The sequence below is a fragment of the Canis lupus genome, chromosome 26, assembly GCF_003254725.2.
Source record: "Canis lupus dingo isolate Sandy chromosome 26, ASM325472v2, whole genome shotgun sequence".
Taxonomy (NCBI): Eukaryota; Metazoa; Chordata; class Mammalia; order Carnivora; family Canidae; genus Canis; species Canis lupus.
In genome coordinates this window covers 30,392,247-30,412,268 of record NC_064268.1, presented here as the reverse complement: position 1 = coordinate 30,412,268, position 20,022 = coordinate 30,392,247, and the positions used below count along the sequence as shown (strand labels likewise).

The 20,022-nt window shown below is 43.8% G+C and overlaps 1 long non-coding RNA gene across 1 annotated transcript; it reads left to right on the top strand.

Moving 5' to 3' along the window:
* The first annotated feature begins 570 nt into the window (after positions 1–570).
* LOC112677031 (uncharacterized) lies at positions 571–5,514 on the top strand. Its single transcript, XR_003146805.3, has 3 exons — positions 571–673; positions 4,243–4,362; positions 4,590–5,514. It is a non-coding gene; the product is annotated as an uncharacterized LOC112677031 (long non-coding RNA).
* Positions 5,515–20,022: the final 14,508 nt, after the last annotated feature.

Genomic DNA, 20,022 nt, shown 5'->3' with positions numbered 1-20,022 from the left:
GGAGGCCGCGGGGGCTGGGCGGGGTAGCACTCCCCGAGAGGCCGGGGCTCACCCAGAGGCCCTGGAGGGAGAGGCTCAGGGGCCGGGTGCAGCCAACTCGGCCAGGCCGCCCCCCCCCCCCCCCAGTCCGAACTCGCAGCTCCGGGCACCACCCGCTGTGGCTGGGAAGCCGCCGTGTGCGCGTGTGCGCGTGTGCGCGTGTGTGCGCGCGTGTTAGAGGGACGGAGCCCGGCTGCGTGGGCGTCCGTGCGGGGAGTCAGAATAGAGTAAATCTGAGAATCCTGCGCGTGCGGCCCGTTAGCCTCCAGCATGCTTTGCTCAAAAACCTCACGTCCCAGGAGCTGCCCGGTGGCTCCGTTTAGAAGGGAAATAGCCAGCAAAGGCGGGAGAGCGGGGGCCCCCCGCCCACCCCCCACCCCGCACCCCCGGTCCCCGGGCCTGGCTGGAGCAGGGGGTGCGGGCTGTGCGGCGCGGCGGGGCCGGGGCCTCCAGGGCCGCGGCCCAGGCTTTGGTCTCTTCGGCAGCAACAAGCCCTCGATTGTCTCGGGGCGGGGCGGGGGGGGCGGGGGGAGCTGCGCGGACGGCCTGGGACCGTGCGGCGCCTGCCCGGGGCTCCCGCACTGCGCACGCAAGCAGGCTCGTCGGCGTGGGATTTACACGAACTGGGGGCGAGGTGGGTGTGGGGCGCCCAAGGTGCGGGCGGCGGGGGTGCGGCCGGGCCGGGGGGTGGGGGAGAGCGCCCCCTGCGGGAGCTGTGGGGGTCGCGGCCGCCGCGTGCACCCAGGGGAAGAGCCCGGGAGCCAACCCCGGAGTTCGCTCTCCCGCCGCTTCCGAGGCCTGCCCGCCTCCCCCGACCAAACCCAGGCCAGAGCCCGCCTGCGGATGCTGGACAAGGCTCCAGAGGGGGACAGCGCTTGGGGAGGGCATCTGGCCCCCAGGAAAGTTACCCTGGCCCTGTAGGGGGGCAGCCCGGGTGGCCCAGCGGTTTAGCGCCGCCTTCAGCCCAGGGTGTGATCCTGGAGACCCGGAATGGAGTCCCGCGTGGGGCTCCCTGCATGGAGCCTGCTCTCTCTCTCTCTCTCTCTCTCATGAATAAATAAATGAAATCTTAAAAAAAAAAAAAAAAACTGTAGGTAAAAGGAGAAATTACTGTACATTCTTTTAATGGATCCCAATGTATGTTTTGAAAGACTGTGGCAGATGTGTTATGCTCAGACCAAGACAACAAGCAATGAAAATATATCAAACTATCCCATGAATGTTTAAAATTCTATGAATATGAATTGTATGAAAATGAATGCACACATGAGTGTGCTCCTAGAAGCAGGGGAAAGTCTGGTTATCTCTTGGAGGTAGAGTGCAGAGCGTAGCTGTAAACTTCCATGCCTTGCTCTGCATGCTTTGCATTATTTGAATTTGTAAAGAGGAGCACAGAAATGTTTTTATAATTAAAAAAAAATCATAAAATGAAAAGAAAGAGTGAAAGGGCAGCCAGAAGGAGTGAAGGACTGAAGCAGGGGCTGGGGCAGGGAGAGCCCAGGGCTCCTAGCCACAGAGAGGCCAGGCAAGCCGGGTCAGGACCAAAGGAAGCAGGGGAAGTAGGGACCGAGTGGAGGGTGAGCTTGCAAAGTGCTTGAAACCCTCCTTCTCTTTCTTCGCTCTCCTCCCTCCCTCTCCTTGGAGATGGCAGCATGGCTGGAAGCCAAGGAGGCAGCTGGTATGGTCGGAAAATCAGTTACACACAAGGGGATTGAGCAAATATATTGAGGATGATGGGAGCCAGGTTTTTCTCACTGTTGGAGGAGAACCACAAATGTGGGAAGGGGGCAGGCCAAGGAATTGGAGGTGTCAGGGTGAACTGTGTGTGTGTGTGTATGGTCCGCATGCATATATGGAACAAATACATATTGTGTAATTACAGGATTGTATATGTTGTATTATATATTTGTACACGTGTATGTATATATGTGTGTATATGATCATATGTATGAGTGTGTGTTTTAGATTTTTATTTTTATTTATTTATTCATGAGAGACACAGAGAGTATGTGTTTATACACACACATGTGTTTGTGTGTGTGTGCACACTTTTGCCCTAGCACTGCCCACTGAGAGAGCCTAGAGGCATTGTCATCCCATTAGCAACAAGCACATCAGCACCCAGATCTTGGTTTCTGAACATCATCCTTCACCAAAAGGAATTATGTCTTCTTGAAGAAAAGGCTGATTCCAGGGGCGCCTGGGTGGCTCCATCAGTTAAGCATCTGCCTTTGGCTCAGCTCATGATCTCGGGGTCCTGGGATCAAGCGTTGGGCTCGCTGATCAGTACGGAGTCTGCTTCTCCCTCTGCCTCTGCCCTGCTCCTGCTCTTTCTCTCCCTTTCTCTCTCTCTCTCTGTCTCTCTCTGTCTCTCAAATAAATGAATAAAATCCCAGAATCTCCCCACCTGACATGCTCTTCAGCCACACCCCTACCAGGAGGTGAATAGTTGCCTTCTCCTTGAATCCGGGGGAGCATAGAGATTCACTGGTAACCAAAAGAACATGGCAGGAAGGACACTGAATCCTGAGGCCAGACCAGAAGAACCCTGCAACTTCTGCCTTGTCTCCTGGAACACTCTTTCTGGTGTTCTTGTGAACTCTCAGAACCGCAGTCATGCTGTAGAAAATCCAAGCCACAGAGAGAAATCACACGCTGGTGTCTCCAATGACAGTAATCCCCACTGAGCCTGTCAGCCACCCCAGCCCAGGTGCCGTCTTGGAAGTGAATCCTCCAGTCACCAGCCACTTAAGACGTTACTGGCAGTTCAAGTCGTTTCCACTGAGGCCCCAGATCATGGGGGAGCAGAGCCAAGGCAGACATACTGTGCCTTGCAGAATCCATAAGAACAATAAAGTGGTTTTCTTTTTCTTCTTCTTTTTTTTAAGATTTATTTATTTATTTATTTATTTATTTATTTATTTATTTATTTATGATAGAGAGGCAGAGACACAGGCAGGGGAAGAAGCAGGCTCCATGCAGGGAGCCCGACGTGGGCCTCAATCCCGGGTCTCCAGGATCACATCCTGAGCCAAAGGCAGACACCCAACCGCTGAGCCACCCAGGTGTCCCAATACAGTGCTTTTCGTGATGGCACTAGGTTTCAGGATAGTTTATTAGGCAAATAGAGACAACTGGAGAATTGGCATGGTCTCAGATATTTCCCCACAAAATACTTATGCATCACAAAGGAGAAAATGCAAACTGTATGGAAAAAAAGCCCAGCAGACAGCAATTTGACAATGAAGCCAAGGTTCCTGTGACCAGTCGAGGGTCCCATGACAATCAAGTCATCATCGTGATATGCTGAGAATAACACACTATCATCTCAGCGGTACTCTGACACGTCCTGGGTCTAGCCTCGAAGAAACATTGAACAGACCCTGATTGAAACAGAGTCAATTTATCCATCATATTTTTAGAGACCCACAAAAATATTTTAGTCTTAATTTATCATGCAATCAGAAGACATAAAAGACTGTTAATAGTAATGAATCCAGCCTGGATTATATTCATCTTGGTACCAAAGCAATATAATATGTATTTTAATTTTTTTCCTAGAGGAAGGAGCCCACAAATGCAAAAGTGCCTAGAACCTACCAAAATCATAATGCATCTCTGTGTCGAGGACACCCTACAAAATGAAATGTGCCAGATGAGAATGAGACGGAATCAGCAAACTCCACCCTGTCTCTCCCACTGAATGCAGATATAAAAGCTGGAGAGTAAAAGTAAATAATCATGGACACACTAGGGGCAGCCTGGGTGGCGCAGCGGTTTGGCGCCTGCCTTGGGCCCAGGGCGCGATCCTGGAGACCTGGGATCGAATCCCACGTCGGGCTCCAGGTGCATGGAGCCTGCTTCTCCCTCTGCCTATGTCTCTGCCTCTCTCTCTCTCATGAATAAATAAATAAAATCTTAAAAAAAAATAATGGACACACTAGGGAAGAATGCCAGAATTCAAAGTATTAGTAGTGAATTAGAGTGAATTTCCTCCTTCCCCTCCCTCAAGTGTCACCCAGTCTAGACTCAACACAGTCTGAAACCTGGAAATGCACATAGCATGAACGAGAGAGCGTCAGGAGAACTCCCTTACTCTGGCTAGAGGAGTGGGAAAGGCCATTCTAAACATGGAGAGAAATATGGAAAGATTCTGTTTCTCTTTTTATCTTTTTTTCTGGTCTTTCTCTTCTCATTCCCTAGGCAATTTTGAGTTGATGGTGGCAGCAGCAGTAGCAGTGGCAATGGGGGCCTTCAGGAACCTAAAATTCTGAGTGAGAAGAATCTTCATCTCTGATCAGAGGGGCTGTGATTCTCAAGAGGGTGAGCCTTTCTCTTTCTTTTTCCCTTTCTCTCTCTCTCTCTCTCTCTCTCCTCCACCACTTGGCTCCAGATATAGGTCCAGTCATGGGAGAATGTGGAAAAGTGGGGGAAATAAAGCCCTACATCTCTGGCCAGAGGACACAAAAAGGAACCAACCCCAGGGAACTGAAAAGGATTGGGAAGATTGCAAAGTGGTTTATTAACTGTGTGGATCTGACTCCCAACAGCACACTGTAGATTTGAAGACTAAACTAGGGCAGACACCTCCCAGGCCCCAGACTGGCCACTGGATGGTACATCTGGAGGACGGAGCTGAATAGGACTGCAAAGGCTTGTAAATGGAGCTGATGCCAAATTGCAGCCCACAGAAGATTGGATAAAACTTCCAGCCTGAACTCAACCAAGTCAATTGCCTATTTAAACAAAAACATCAACATTCTCATAGGATTTAGACAGAACGCAGAGTCCTATGACATAATATTCAAAATGTCCAGGATACAATCCAACGCTTTTGTAACAATGAACACATATTACTCAGCCTACAGAGAGCCAGGAAAACCTTAATTTGCCTGGCAGGAGCCAATCGTAGATGTCAACACTGACATGACATAGATGTGGGAATGTCTGACAAAGACTTCAAAGCAGCTTTATGTCTGTCTGTGTGCCCGTATTTGTTTATGTTGTTTTGGGTACTGTCCCTTTGTAATAAGTTTTAAAATCGGGATGCATGAGTCCTATACTTTTTTTTTTCTTTTTCAAGGTTGTTTTGACTAGTTGAGGTACTTCGGAATTCCATGTGCATTTTAGGATGAATTTCAGCAAATGACATCACTGGAATTTTGGTTGCGATGGTATTGAATCTGTGTAGCATTTTGGGTAGCATTGACATCCTAACAATACTGTCTTCCAATCCACAAACTTGGGAGGTCTTTACATTTATTTGTATCTTCTTTAATTACTTTCAGGAATGCTTCATAGTTTTCAGCATACAAACCTTTGGTTTCCTTAGTAAGTTTTTCCTAAGTATTTTATACCTTTTTTTTTTTAATTTTTATTTATTTATGATAGTTACAGAGAGAGAGAGGCAGAGACACAGGCAGAGGGAGAAGCAGGCTCCATGCACCGGGAGCCCGACGTGGGACTCTATCCCGGGTCTCCAGGATCGCGCCCTGGGCCAAAGGCAGGCGCCAAACCGCTGCGCCACCCAGGGATCCCTATACCTTTTTTTTAAAGATTTATTTATTCATTTATGAGAGAGAGAGAGAGAGAGAGAGAGAGAGAGAGAGGCAGAGACACAGAGGAGGGAGAAGCAGGCTCCATGCCGGGAGCCCGATGTGGGACTCGATCCCGGGACTCCAGGATCGCGCCCTGGGCCAAAGGCAGGTGCTAAACTGCTGAGCCACCCAGGGATCCCCAGTATTTTATACTTTTTGATGCTATTTCAGGTGGAATTGTTTTCTTAATTCTCTTCTTGGATCATTCATTGTTAGTGCATAAATATGCAACTGATTTTTTTTTAAGATTTTATTTATTTATTCATAGAGACAGAGAGAGAGAGAGACAGAGGCAGAGACACAGGCAGAGGGAGAAGCAGGCTCCATGCAGGGAGCCCCATATGGGACTGGATCCAGGGTGTCCAGGATCACGCCCTGGGCTGCATGCGGCACTAAACCGCTGAGCCACTGGGGCTGCCCTGCAACTGATGTTTGTGTGTTGATTTTGTATTCTGCAACTTTACTCAATTTGCTTATTGGTTTGAACAGTGTTTTGTAGGATCTTTAGGGTCTTATAAGATCATGCCACGTGCAAGCAGAAGTAATTTTATTTCTTCCTCTTTAATTTGGATGCCTTTTTATTTCTTTTTCATGACTAATTTCTCTGACCAGAACTTCTAATAGTATATCGAATGGAAGTGTTGAAAGCTCATATCTTTTTTTTTTTTTTTTAAGATTTTATTTATTCATGAAAGACATACAGAGAGAGGCAGAGACACAGGCAGAGGGAGAAGCAGGCTCCTCGCAGGGAGCCCAATGCAGGACTCGATGCCCGGACCCAGGATCATGCCCTGAGCCAAAGGCAGATGCTCAACCGCTGAGCCACCCAGGCGCCCCTTATCTACCAACTGAGCCAGTCAGTCACCCCTGTTTATTGATAGTTTTTTTTTTTTAAGGATATCATTCTGTTTCTTTCTTTTTTTTAAAGTAACTTCTTTAAAAAAAGATTTTTATCTATTTATTCATGAGAGACACACAGAGAGAGAGGCAGAGACATAGAGGGAGAGTGACGGGGCCATGTCAGGCAGAGGGAATGGAAGAAACAGACTCCCACTTAGCAAGGAGCCCAATGCGGGGCTTGATCCCAATGCGGACCCTGGGATCATGACCTGAGCCAAAGACAGGTGTTTAACTGACCGAGCTACCCAGGTGCCCTGTTGGTAGGTTTTGGTTATTGATTCAATCTCTTGTCACAAGTTTGCTGAGGTCTGGTAATTCCTCTTGAGTCAATTTAAGTTATTTGTGTGTTTCAAGGAATTTGTCCCTTTCTTCTAGGTTATCTAATTTGTTAACATGCAATTGTACATAGGATTCTCTTATAATTCTTTTTCAAGAACTATAGTCAGTAGTAATTTCCCCAGATTCATTTCTTTTTCTTTTCTTTTCTTTTCTTTTCTTTTCTTTGCTTTCTTTTCTTTTCTTTTCTTTCTTTCTTTTTTTTTTTTTTTCCAAGAGAAACCCCGTGTGAGCAGTGGGAGGGGCAGAGAGGGAGAGAAAAAGAGAGGGAGAAAATCTTAGGCAGACTCCTCATTGAGCATGAAGCCTGATGTGAGGCTTTACCTCACAACCCTGAGATCAGACCTGAGCAAAAACAAGAGTTGGATGCTGGGATCCCTGGGTGGCGCAGCGGTTTGGCACCTGCCTTTGGCCCAGGGCACGATCCTGGAGACCCGGGATAGAGTCCCACGTCGGGCTCCCGGTGCATGGAGCCTGCTTCTCCCTCTGCCTCTCTCTCTCTCTGTGTGACTATCATATATAAATAAAAATTAAAAAAAAAAAGTTGGATGCTTAACCAACTGTGCCACCCAGGAGCCCCTATGTACATATATACTGTATTATAGTTATATGCTCTTGATTTATGTAACCTTATATGACTATATAATGTACTTATTTCTGTCTTGTAAAGTTTTTTTTTAATTTCTTTTTTTTTTTAAGATTTCATTTATTTATTCTTGAGAGACACAGAGAGAGGCAGAGACACAGACAGAGGGAGAAGCAGGCTCCCTGCAGGGAGCCCCATGTGGGACTCGATCCCAGGACCCCAGCATCATGCCCTGAGTCAAAGGCAGACACTCAACCACTGAGCCACCCAGGCGTCCCTGTTTTGTAAAGTTTTTTGATTGAAAGTCTATTTTGTCTGATAATAGTACAGCCACCCCAGCACTTTTGTTTACTATTGCATGGAGTACATTTTCCCATCCTTTTACATTCAATCTCTTTGTGTCTTTATATCTAATGTGAATGTCTTGTAGACATCATAAAGACACATCCTATTTTTTTAAGGATTTATTTATGTACCTTAAAGAGAGAGAGAACACGGGAGGAGGGAGAGGGAGAGAGATAATTTCAAGGAGACTCTTGACTGTATCAGGCTCCATACAGTGTGTGTGTTAATCTCACAACCCTGAGATCATGATGTGAGCTGAAATCAAGAGTCAAATGCTCAACCAACTAAGCCACTCAGGCTCCCTGACATGTCCTATTTTTTATCCATTCTGCCAATTTCTGTCTTTTACTGTAATAGTTTTAATCCATTTACATTTAATGTGGTTACTAGAAAACAAGGATTTATTTTTTTATTTATCAATTTTAGACAATATTTATTTCTTTTCTTTTCTTTTTTTATTTGTTTATTCATAGACACAGAGAGAGAGAGGCAGAGACACAGGCAGAGGGAGAAGCAGGCTCCACGCAGGGAGCCCGATGTGGGACTCGATCCCGGGTCTCCAGGATCACACCCCAGGCTGCAGGCGGCGCCAAACCGCTGCGCCAACCGGCTGCGCCACCGGGGCTGCCACAATATTTATTTCTTATTCTGGCAGTGAGGAATGAGCTTTTGTGCATCACTCTAACCCTCATTTTTCTCCTCTTATTCTCACATTATAGGTTTCTATAGTTTATAGTTGAATCAATAGTTTGTGTTTACATTATTGACCACATAAACATTCTTTACTCAAGCTGTAAACTATTAGATTTTCTTTCCTTTACAAGGTGGTTTTACCTGGAATTTATAATTGTTTCTTTTTTTTTTTCACTTCTTTAGTTTTCTAAGTACCTAGACCTATTTTCTTCCAAATGTTCCAAACACATTAACAATAATCCTTCCAAATGTTCATGCCATAATTGATCAGTTTCATCTTTTCCCTGAAGACCTCCTCCTCAGAATTCTCTTTGTGCTCCAGTTTGGACTGATTCCTCACTAAGCCTGATACACAAATGTCCTGGAATTTCCTTTTGCCAGTGAAAAAGGATTTATTTAGTTATTTGTTTCTGTGTGTCATATATATATATTTTTTTGTTTGTTTGTTTGTCTATTCTATTACCACCAATTTTTAAAAAATTAGTTGATTATTTTTGGAGTGTACCATTTTAATTCCCTCCTTTTTCCTTTTCTATATATTTCAAATTATTTTCTTAATGGTTGTCTTGGGAATGATAATATCTTAAACTTATAACAATTATAAAATAATTATAAAAGTTATAAACAAGTATAATTAAATAATAATTAAAAGCAATTAGAAGGGATCCCTGGGTGGCGCAGCGGTTTGGCGCCTGCCTTTGGCCCAGGGCGCGATCCTGGAGACCCGGGATCTAATCCCATGTCGGGCTCTAGGTGCACGGAGCCTGCTTCTCCCTCTGCCTATGTCTCTGCCTCTCTCTCTCTCTGTGACTATCATAAATAAATAAATTAAAAAAAAAAAAAAAGAACACTCACTTTAAAAAAATAAATAAATAAATAAAAGCAATTAGAAGATAGAGGCACCTGAGTGGCTCAATTAAGCATCCACCTCTTTTTTTTCTTTTAAAGATTTTATTTATTTATTTATGAGAGACACAGAGAGAGGCAGAGACATAGTCAGAGGGGGAGGCAGGCTCCTTGTGGGGAGCTGGATGGGGCGGGGGTGGGGGTGGGGAGACTTGATCCCAGGACTGGGGTGAGCCAAGGCAGACACTCAACTACTGAGCCACCAGGTGTCTGTCTTTGTATGTTTTTAAATTTTTTCTTCAAAACTGGACATTCTGAGTACTCTTCTGTGGCAATTCTGGGAATTTAATTCTCTCACTTTTTAGGGATTGTTGATTTTGCTTGTTGATGGCTGGAGCCATCCTTTTAGGACTTTTCCAAACTATTTTTACAGGGTGTATTCCTCGTGATGGTGTCCACTGAAGTTCCTCTTTCATTGTTTCTAAAGTCAGCTAACGATCTGATGAAATTTCCTTAAATGTCTGGCTTCCGGGGATCCCTGGGTGGCTCAGCAGTTTAGCGCCTGCCTTTGGCCCAGGGCGTGATCCTGGGGTCCTGGGATCAAGTCTCACGTGGGGCTCCCGGCATGGAGCCTGCTTCTCCCTCCTCCTGTGTCTCTGCCTCTCTCTCTCTCTCTCTCTCTATGTCTATATGAATAAATAAATTAATTAATTTAAAAAATAAAAGATTTTAAAAAAATGTCTGGCTCCCAAGAGAGGAAAAATAAAGAGGTTCTATCTCTTTAAATACTCTCACAGTTGGGGAGCTGCTTCAGCAGGCTGGGGTTGAAACAATGGCCAACCTCTGTGCCGGCCTCTCAGCAATCAAAAGCTGCAATTAGTAATCAGACCCCACAATCTCAGTTTTTGGAGGACAAGGTTGTTGTTGAACTCCTTGGGTCCCACAGGCTTTGCCAGGAATGCAGGCTACAGTCCCTGCAGCTGCCCGCTACCAGAATGAGGGGCAGCCATGGCATCTGCTCCCATAAGAAAATTGAAATTGACTGAAATTTCCCAGCCTCTTTATCACCCGCCCCCCCCCCCCCTTGTTACTGCAAGTGTTCCCTAGACTCTGGCCTCCAGAGTTCTGAAATAGTCGCTGCAGGCCCTTCTGCCACTTTAGTTGTTTCTGTAAAGAGTCCTGAAACTCCCTACTCTGCTATCTTCTCTGATGTCACCTCTTGCCAATTGATTTTTGACAAAGCTGCAAAGGCACTTTAGTGGAGGAAGAACAGTCTTTTCAACAATTGGTATTGGAACAATTGAACCTCCATGGGAGGAGAAAGAAAAAGAAAAAGAAAAAGAACCTCAATCTAAGCCTCACATGTTATGCCCAAATTAACTAAAAATGGATCATAGATCTAAATGTAAAACTATAAAACTTATAGACTAAAACATAAAAGATACCATTATACACCTATTAGAATAGCCAAAATAAAAAAATATTGATGATACCATGGGCTGGCAAGAATACAGTTACTAGCACTCTCCTGTATTGCTGGTGGTGTGTGAGGTGTAGTCACTCTGGAAAACAATTTGGCAGGTTCTTGTAAAGTTAAATACAGGCTTACCATAGGACCCAGCAATTCCACTGTTGGGTATTTACTCTAGGGAAATGAAAGCTTAAATTCACACAGAAACCTATACAGAAATGTTTATAGTAGCTCTATTTATAACAACCCTAAACTGGGGAAAAAAAAAAATGTTCTTCATTTTCAACTGATAAGCAGATAAGAAGACCCCAGGCATCCCGAGTTGTACATCTTAAAAGTCAATTTTACTGTATGTTAACTTAAAATATTTAAAAAATTAAAAAATAGGGGCACCCCGGGTGGCTCAGCAGTTTAGCGCCTGCCTTTGGCCCAGGGCACGGTCCTGGAGTCCCGGGATCGAGTCCCACATCGGGCTCCCGGTGCAGAGCCTGCTTCTCCCTCTGCCTGTGTCTCTGCCTCTGTGTGTGTGTGTGTGTGTATCATGAATAAATAAATAAATAAATCTTAAAAAAATAAAAAATAAATAAAAAGCAAGCAATATTTAGGTAGACCAGGGAGGAGGATTTGGGTATCAATTGGATGTTGGGGTTGGTAAAGAGTGAGGTTGAAGAAAGTGTTTACTTTTTGGCTTGGGGAACTGAGACAGTAGAAGGGCCCTTGGGTGAGCTGGAAACAGAGTGGGCACGTGGGAGGTTCAAGGAGAGATTTGTAAGGAAGGCCTGTATGCTTGAATGTGGAACTGATATGTGTGATTTGGGCTAGACGGGGAGACTTGGGTGAAGGTGATGGCTTCTCTGGGATGAGTACGTCGTGTGAGATAACCCTTGCAGTGGCCCATGCACTCCCTCTTTCTTTTTGAATGCTGCATCCTTAATTTGATTGGGGTGTCTACCTTTCCCCATAAAACTAGGGGAGAGTCACCCTCTCCTAGGTCCCTGGGGTAAACCTTGACCAGCTTAAAGCACTCACGGTGGTCTCCTTATTCTTAAAGATTTATTTATTTATTTTAGAGGGAGGGGAGGAGCAGAGAGAGAGAGTCCCAAGCAAACTCTCTGCTGAACACAGAGCCCCATGCAGGGCTCGATCTCTCAACCTAAGATCACAACCTGAGCCAAAACCAAGAGTTGGACACTAAACTGGCTGCACTGCCCAGGTGCCCCATCCTTCTTGATGATGATTAGACGTGGTGGGCACATAACCCCATTTGTTGGTGAGGCATGAGCAGAAGCCTGATGAGTGGCGGTTTCTAAGAAGGAGAATTCTAGAAGTTCTAGAGTTCCAAGAAGGAGACTCCCAAAGACACAATCCCTTTTCTGCCTTTGAATAGTGGGGCACCACGTGCAGTCTGGAGATGCTAAAGCCATCTCCCCATTTGCCCAAGGATGATGTCAACGCACAGAATAGGGTAGAGACTAGAAAGGGGCAGAGAAGAGGGGCAAGAACCTTACCTGTGGGATTCCTGTTAGATGAGACAGTCTTTACTGTTTAGACCAATTTGGTTTGACAGGGCCAGGGCTCGGGTGAGGCAACTGAGGCACTGGGGATGCAGTATTTAAGGAGGTGCCCTCCCACGGCTGCTGCTGCTGTGCTTCCCTGACCCTGGAGCCATCACCTCTTTAAATATTGCACCTTGGGTGCCTGGCAAACTTCATCCTCATCCTGACTCCATTGGATTCAAAGTTTTCTGAACCTACACCTGAAAGTTTCTATCTGGCAAGCAGAGGATTCAGAAGTTTAAGGGATGAATAGATAAGAGGACCCCGGAAAAGGACATGAAAAATAGCTGCTCTGTTTGGGCCACTGTGGTGTTATATAATAATGGTGCCAGTGGCCAGCCCAGCCTTCAGCCTAATATTAAAGAAATTGCCCTCCAAGCTTCCAGGAGTAGCCACCTTATTTTTTTTTTTAAGATTTTATTTATTTATTTATCAGAGAGAGAGAGGCAGAGGCACAGGCAGAGGGAGAAGCATGCTCTATGCAGGGAGCCCGACGTGCAGCTCGATCCCAGGTCTCCAGGATCACACCCTGGGCCGAAGGTGGTGCTAAACCGCTGAGCCACCGGGCTGCCCTTATGCTGCTATTTTTGGGGGTACAATTTGGTGTTACAATATCTTTTTATTTTGTTTAAGTACTCTCCACATGGAGCCCAAGGCAGGGTTTAAACTCATGATGCTGAGATCAAGACTTAAGCTCAGATCAAGAGTCAGATGCTTAACGAATAGAACCACTAAGGTGCCAAATGCCTTTTTATACTATATGTATTTCTTTAGCACTCTTTTTATATTTAACAACAGTACATATTCAGAGTTTGTCTTTTGATCTGATCTGAGATTTTCCTGTTTTTATATAGAAACTTTAGCTATTTACATTTTTCTTTCTTTCTTTCTTTATTTATTTATTTATTTATTATTATTATTTTTTTAAATACTTAATTTATTTATTCATGAGAATACACAGGGAGGAGAGAGAGGAGAGAGGCAGAGACACAGGCAGAGGGAGAAGCAGGCTCCATGCAGGGAGCCTGACATGGGATTCGATCCTGGGTTTCCAGGATCAGGCCCTGGGCTACAGGCGGCGCTAAACCGCTGAGCCACCAGGGCTGCCCTATTTATTATTTATTCATGATAGAGAGAGAGAGAGAGAGAGAGAGAGAGGCAGAGACACAGGCAGAGGGAGAAGCAGGCTCCATGCACCGGGAGCCCGATGTGGGATTCGATCCCGGGTCTCCAGGATTGTGCCCTGGGCCAAAGGCAGGCACCAAACCGCTGAGCCACCCAGGGATCCCCTATTTACATTTTTCATATTTATTTACATTTGCCTTATTTATTATACATTGCCTAACTTCCATAATCTAATATTCTGGTATTTTGATGTTTTGGGTTTCGTTTACTCTTCATTCTGCGCTGAAACTCTGTCTTCAGTAATTTAAAAAAAAGTTTTAATTATTTATTTGTTTCTTTAAAGATTTATTTATTTATGATAGACATAGAGAGAGAGGCAGAGACACAGGAGGAGGGAGAAGCAGGCTCCATGTCAGGAGCCCGACGTGGGACTCGATCCCGGGACTCCAGGATCGCACCCTGGGCCAAAGGCAGGTGCTAAACCGCTGAAGCCACCCAGGGATCCCCTTAATTATATTTTAAACTCAACTATAATTAACATATAGTGTCATATTAGTTTCAGATATACAATATAATGATTCAACAACTCTTTACATTTCTCAGTCAAGATAAGTGTAGTTAATACCCTTCATGTATTTCACCCATCCCTCACCCCCCACTCCTCTGGTGATCACCAGTTTTGTTTTCTTTTTTTATTATTGTATTTATTTATTCATGAGAGACACACACGGAGAGAGGCAGAGACATGGGCAGAGGGAGAAGCAGACTCCATGCAGGGAGCCCGATGTGGGACTCGATCCCAGGACCTCAGGATCAGCCCTGAGCCAAAGGCAGACGCTCAACCACTGAGCCACACAGGCCTCCCTGGCGAAAACCAGTTTGTTCTCTGTATTTAAGAGTCTGGTTTTTGGGGGGCACCTGGATGGCTTAGGTGGTTAAGCATCTGACTTAGGTTCGGGTCATGATCTTAGGGTCCTGAGATGGAGCCCTGCATCTGGCTTCCCGCTCAGTGTGGAATCTGTTTCTCACGCTTCCTCTGCTCCTCTTCCGATGCTCATGCTCTCTTTCCCTCAAATAAATAAATAAAATCTTTATATATAAAAAAAGAGTTTGGCTTTTCGTTTCTTTTTCTCTGTTTATTTGTTTTCATTCTTAAATTCCACATATGAATGAAATCATATGGTATTTGTCTTTCTCTGTCTGACTCATTTCACTTAGCATTATACCCTCTAGGTCCATCCATGTTGTTGCAAATGACAGGATTTCGTTCTTTTTTTTTTTAAGATTTTATTTATTTATTTATTTATTTATTTATTTATTTGTTTGTTTGTTTATGAGAGAGACACACACACACACACACAGAGGTAGAGACACAGGCAGAGGGAGAAGCAGGCCCCATGCAGGGAGCCTGACGTGGGACTCCACCCCAGGTGTCCAGGGTCACAACCTGGGCTGAAGGTGGCGCTAAACCACTGAGGCTGCCTGATTTCATTCTTTTTTATGGCTGAAGTGATATTCCATTGTATATATACCACATCTGTGTCCATTCATTTATGGAAGGACACTTGGATTCCATCTCTTGCTATTGTAAATAGTGCTGCAATAAACATAAGTGTATATGTATATTTTCAAATTAGTGTTTTCATTTTCTTTGGGTAAATACTCTAGTGGAATTATTGGCTCATATGATAATTCTCTTTTTCATTTTTAAAAAATTTTTGTTAAAGATTTTATTTATTTATTCATAGAGAGAGAGAGAGAGGCAGAGACACAGGCAGAGGGAGAAGCAGGCTCCATGCAGGGTGCCTGACGTGGGCCTCAATCCCAGGACTCCAGGATCACACCCTGGGCTGCAAGCAGCGCTAAACCACTGCGCCACGGGGGCTGCCCCTCTTTTTAATTTTTTTAAAAAGATTTTATTTTTAAGTAATCTCTACACCCAACATGGGGCTTGAACCTACAACCCCAAGATCAAGAGTTGCATGCTGTACCAGCTGAGCCCAACAGGTACTCCTCTTTTTAAGTTTTTGAGGAACCTCTATACTGTTTTCCACCAAAACTGCACCATTTGCACTCCCATCAGCAGTGCACAAAGTTTCCTTTTTCTGTACATTCTTGCCAACACTTGTTATTTCTCGTGTTTCTTATTTTAGTCATTCTGACAGGTGTGAGGTAATTATCTCATTGTAGTTTGATTTGTATTTCCCAGATGATGAGTGATGTTGAACATATATATTCATGTTGGCCATCTGTATATCTTCTTTGGAAAAATGTCTATTCAGGTCCTCTACCTATTTTTAAATCAGATTATTAAATTTTTTGGTGTTGAGTTGTAGAAGTTCTTTTTATTTATTTTTTATTTTTTATTTTATTTTTTATTTTTTTAGAAGTTCTTTTTATATTTTGAATATAACCCCTTATCAGATATATCATTTGTAAATATCTTCTCCCATTCAGTGGGTTGCCGTTTTTATTGTTGATGGTTTCCTTTGCTGTGTAAAAGCTTTTTATTTTGATGTAGTCCCAAGAGTTTAATTTTGCTTTTCTTTCCCTTGATGTTTTTTTTTATGATTCCTTGCTATTTCTTTTCCATTTACAATGTGACTATGTCTGGTACACTTTTTGGTATAAGGTGCTTGATTTTTGCTGCATGAATTGCATTTTCCCTTTTATCTCTTAATAATTTATAAGACATAAAATTTCTTACAATAAAAATACATAGAATTATACTATTTTCAAAATAACTTTTCATTGTATGTAAAACAAAGACATAATGCCTTGATCTTTCTACCCTCTTTCTTCCTTTCTGGTTTTTGTTGCATTAATCTGAAGTTTAAAATCCAATTTTTTAAAAAATCCTCTTACTCAGTTTTTTCTTTTGCAGTTTGTTTGTTACCATAGCAACAGAAAATATTTCAACTTATCAGTATCAAACAGTCTCTACTGAGTGGTGTTTTTATTCAGTTATCTCTCTATCTTTAGCTAGTTTCAAGGCTTATTGCCAGTTCTTTCCCCTCATTTCATCATTCATGAGTTTCTGATTCATGTCTCAGTGGCTTATTATACAATTCTGAGCAATTTTTGCAGAAAAGGGAGCTTGGGTAGTGTGTTAGTCAGAAACTCTTGTGGTTTCAAGTGACAGAAACCTATCTCAAACTGACTTCAATAAAAAAAAAAAAAAGGAGAGCATATATTGGCTCATGAACCTGTGAAGTCCAGATTCAGTTGAATATGGCCTCAAAATGTGTCATCAGGAAATTCTCTCCATTTCTGGACTCTGCCCTCCAGATCTTGCCTTCATTCTCAGAGGGCATTTCTCACATCATGGCATGTTTTGTCCCAACTCATAGTCACTGCCCTAGAACCCCAGCAGCAAGGGAGCACTCTTTTTCCAATTCTTTTTGTAAAAGTCTAAGCCAAGTGTCATTGGCCTGGATCAGGTCACACATCCATCCTTTGAACCAATGTCTATGGCTCTAACTGGGGAGCCCTGGGTCACACGCTTACACTTGATTTGGGGGGTGGGGCCAGCCTTCAAACCACACAAGAATATAGAGGGGACAGTTCATCAAAGCTAAATTGGGTTGTTGGTTCCAGAAGAAGGAGTTCACGCTGGGCAAGCAAAAATAACAGGCATCCACTGTTTTCTAAGATTCTACAGATCTGTGAACTGTCACCACCCTAGAGAGACAACATGGAAGACATCCAGGTGGTCAGCTGCCCATCTAAGCAGGGTTTTGTGTTTAGACGATGATTTCATACAGTCTCACAGTGTTCCAGAACCTCGTTCTCAGCCTTGTGCTTCCAAATATTTGTTGCTGTCAGTGTAGCTAGATGGTTGTTCCCTCTGGGCCTGGCTCATGCTAACCTGACTCAGCAGAGATTGATGTATATCTAATTCCTATCTTAGAATAAATAGTAATTGCCAAAGGACCTGAACAGAGCTATCCTCTGGTTAGTGAACTTTCTCTGTTGAAAACCACAAGTGAAGCCAAACTCTAATCATAAGGTTACTTAGCACCCACGGAAGCAGGCAAGAGTAGTTCTCTGGAGAAAATTAGCGGTCAGGTGCATCATGCCTTGCTAGCTTGGTGGCTTTTAGATGTCCACAAACGCTGGAAGACTGAAGAGAGAACATGTTACAGGATGAGAGATAGGTGTGTGGTAAGAAAGAAAGACAGGAGAGAACTGAAAATAGTCCAATCTGGCCAAAACATGGAAGGTAAGGAGGGCAGGTTAAGCAGAGCTGGGGTGAAGGGATGGTTTGGCAAAGGCCTCACTCTGAGTACAATGGGGAGCCACTGATTTGCTTTCAGAAGGAAAGAGATATGGTCAAATTTGTTATGGAAAGATTGACCTGGGTGTAAAGAGAAGCAACTGGAGATGGGCAACACTGAAAGCAGAAGGACTAAGGTTTCCGTGGTGCTGTAGGTGAGAGAGTCGATGCAGCGAGCTTTAAGTAGAAGAATGGCAATGGGGATGAAGTAGGTATGTCTAAAACAGTGCTTTTCAAAAGTGTGTGACACTTGAAGTTAACTAGACTTATGGTGATCGTCTCACAATATTTATACATATTGAATTATTATGTTGTACACCTGAAACTAATGTAATGTTGTATGTCAATTATACCTCAATAAAAAATAAATAGTGCTTTTCAAAGTTAAATATGTACACAAACCACCTGGGGAATCTTGTTAAAATGCATATCCTGATTCAGTAGGTCTGGGGTAGGGCCTGAGATGCCACATTCCTAACAAACACCCACATAGTGCTGATGCTGCTGGTCTGGACACCACATTTTGAGTAGCAAGGATTTCAGAAATATGATTTTATTATTATGATTTTATTTTTAGAAATTTTATTTTTTTAAAAGATGTTATTTATTCATTCGTTAAAGACATAGAGAGAGAGAGGCAGAGACATAGGCAGAGGGAGAAGCAGGCTCCATGGAGGAAGCCCCATGTGGGACTCGATTCCGCTACTTTGGGATCACACCCTGAGCCAACGGCAGATGCCCAACCACTGAGCCATGCAGGCGTCCCTAGAGATTTTATTTTTAAGTAACCTCTATACCCAATGTGGGGTCTGAACTTACAACTCTGAGATCAAGAGTCCCATGCTCCACCAACTGAACTGGCCTCAGGATTTTCAGAAATATTCAGAGTTTATAGGAGTTTGTGATTGGTTAGATGAGGGAAGAGTAGGCAAGGAGGGAAATGAGTTGTTAAGGATCATATTCAAATTTCCAGCTCGAGTATCTGGGTGGTGATGCTACCCAGACACAAGATGAGGAACAGGTTTGGGTGGGGTAGATAATAATAAAAGATAACATTTATTGAGTATTTGCCATGTGCCAGGCTCTTCATACATGTTGTCTTACTCATTCTGCACAAAAAACTTATGAGATAGGTACTATTGTGATCTTCATTTTTTTTCTTAAAGATTTTATTTATTTATTCATGAGAGACACACAGCGAGAGAGGCACACAGGCAGAGGGAGAAGCAGGCTCCATGCAGGGAGCCTGAGGTGGGACTCCATCCCAGGTCGCCAGAATCACAACCTGGGCCAAAGGTGGCGCTAAACCACTGAGCCACCCGGGCAGCCCCTGTGATCTTCATTTTAAGAGTGAGGAAACTGAAGTCAAGGTCATACAGGTAGCAAGTGAAACAGCCAAGCTTGAAACCCTCTGGCACTCTGAGTGCAGGACTCCTGCAGCTAACCAAAGGCAGATTGGATATGTGGAGTTGAAGCACCTGTGGAGAGGTCATGTAAAGCTGGTCAAGGTCGACAAGCTGGACTGGAGGTCAGGAATGGGATTCTGAGCAACGGCTGAAGACCTGAGGGGAATTCAGGACTGGAGAGAATGAAATCATCCAAAGAAGTTACAACCTACCACCTAAAAGTGCTGTCAGTCTTGTTCCATTTTCTTTTTTTTTTTTTTTTAAGATTTTATTTATGTATTCATTAGAGACACAGAGAGAAAGAGAGAGAGAGAGGCAGAAGGAGAAGCAGTCTCCATGCAGGGAGCCCGATGTAGGACTCGATCCCTGGACTCCAGGATCACGCCTTGGGCTGAAGGCAGGAGCTGAACTGCTGAGCCACCCAGGGCTCTCCCATTTTCCTTTTGCATTCGATTATTACAAAGGAAGAATCTGAAAAGACCAAATTATTTTTGTAATAAATATATTTTTCTTTTTAGATGTTTGTTCTTTATCCCTGAAATCTAAGAAATTTTTCAGATTATATCTCGAAGTTGGTGTCTGCTTATTTTTCTGGATCCCAGTGAATTTACTCAAATTTCTACCTGCACTTCAGATCTTTTCAGACCTAAAGACAATTTTATTATAATTTATTATTGCCTGAAATTGATTTGTTCTTCTTTTAAGGGATGCCTAAAGCTTGAATCTTCATGATGTTCTCCTGCTTGTTTTTTTCTCGAAGAATTCCACCACTTTGAACATATCTTTTTTAAGATTTTATTTATTTATTCGCGAGAGACACAGAGGCAGAGACAGGCAGAGGGAGAA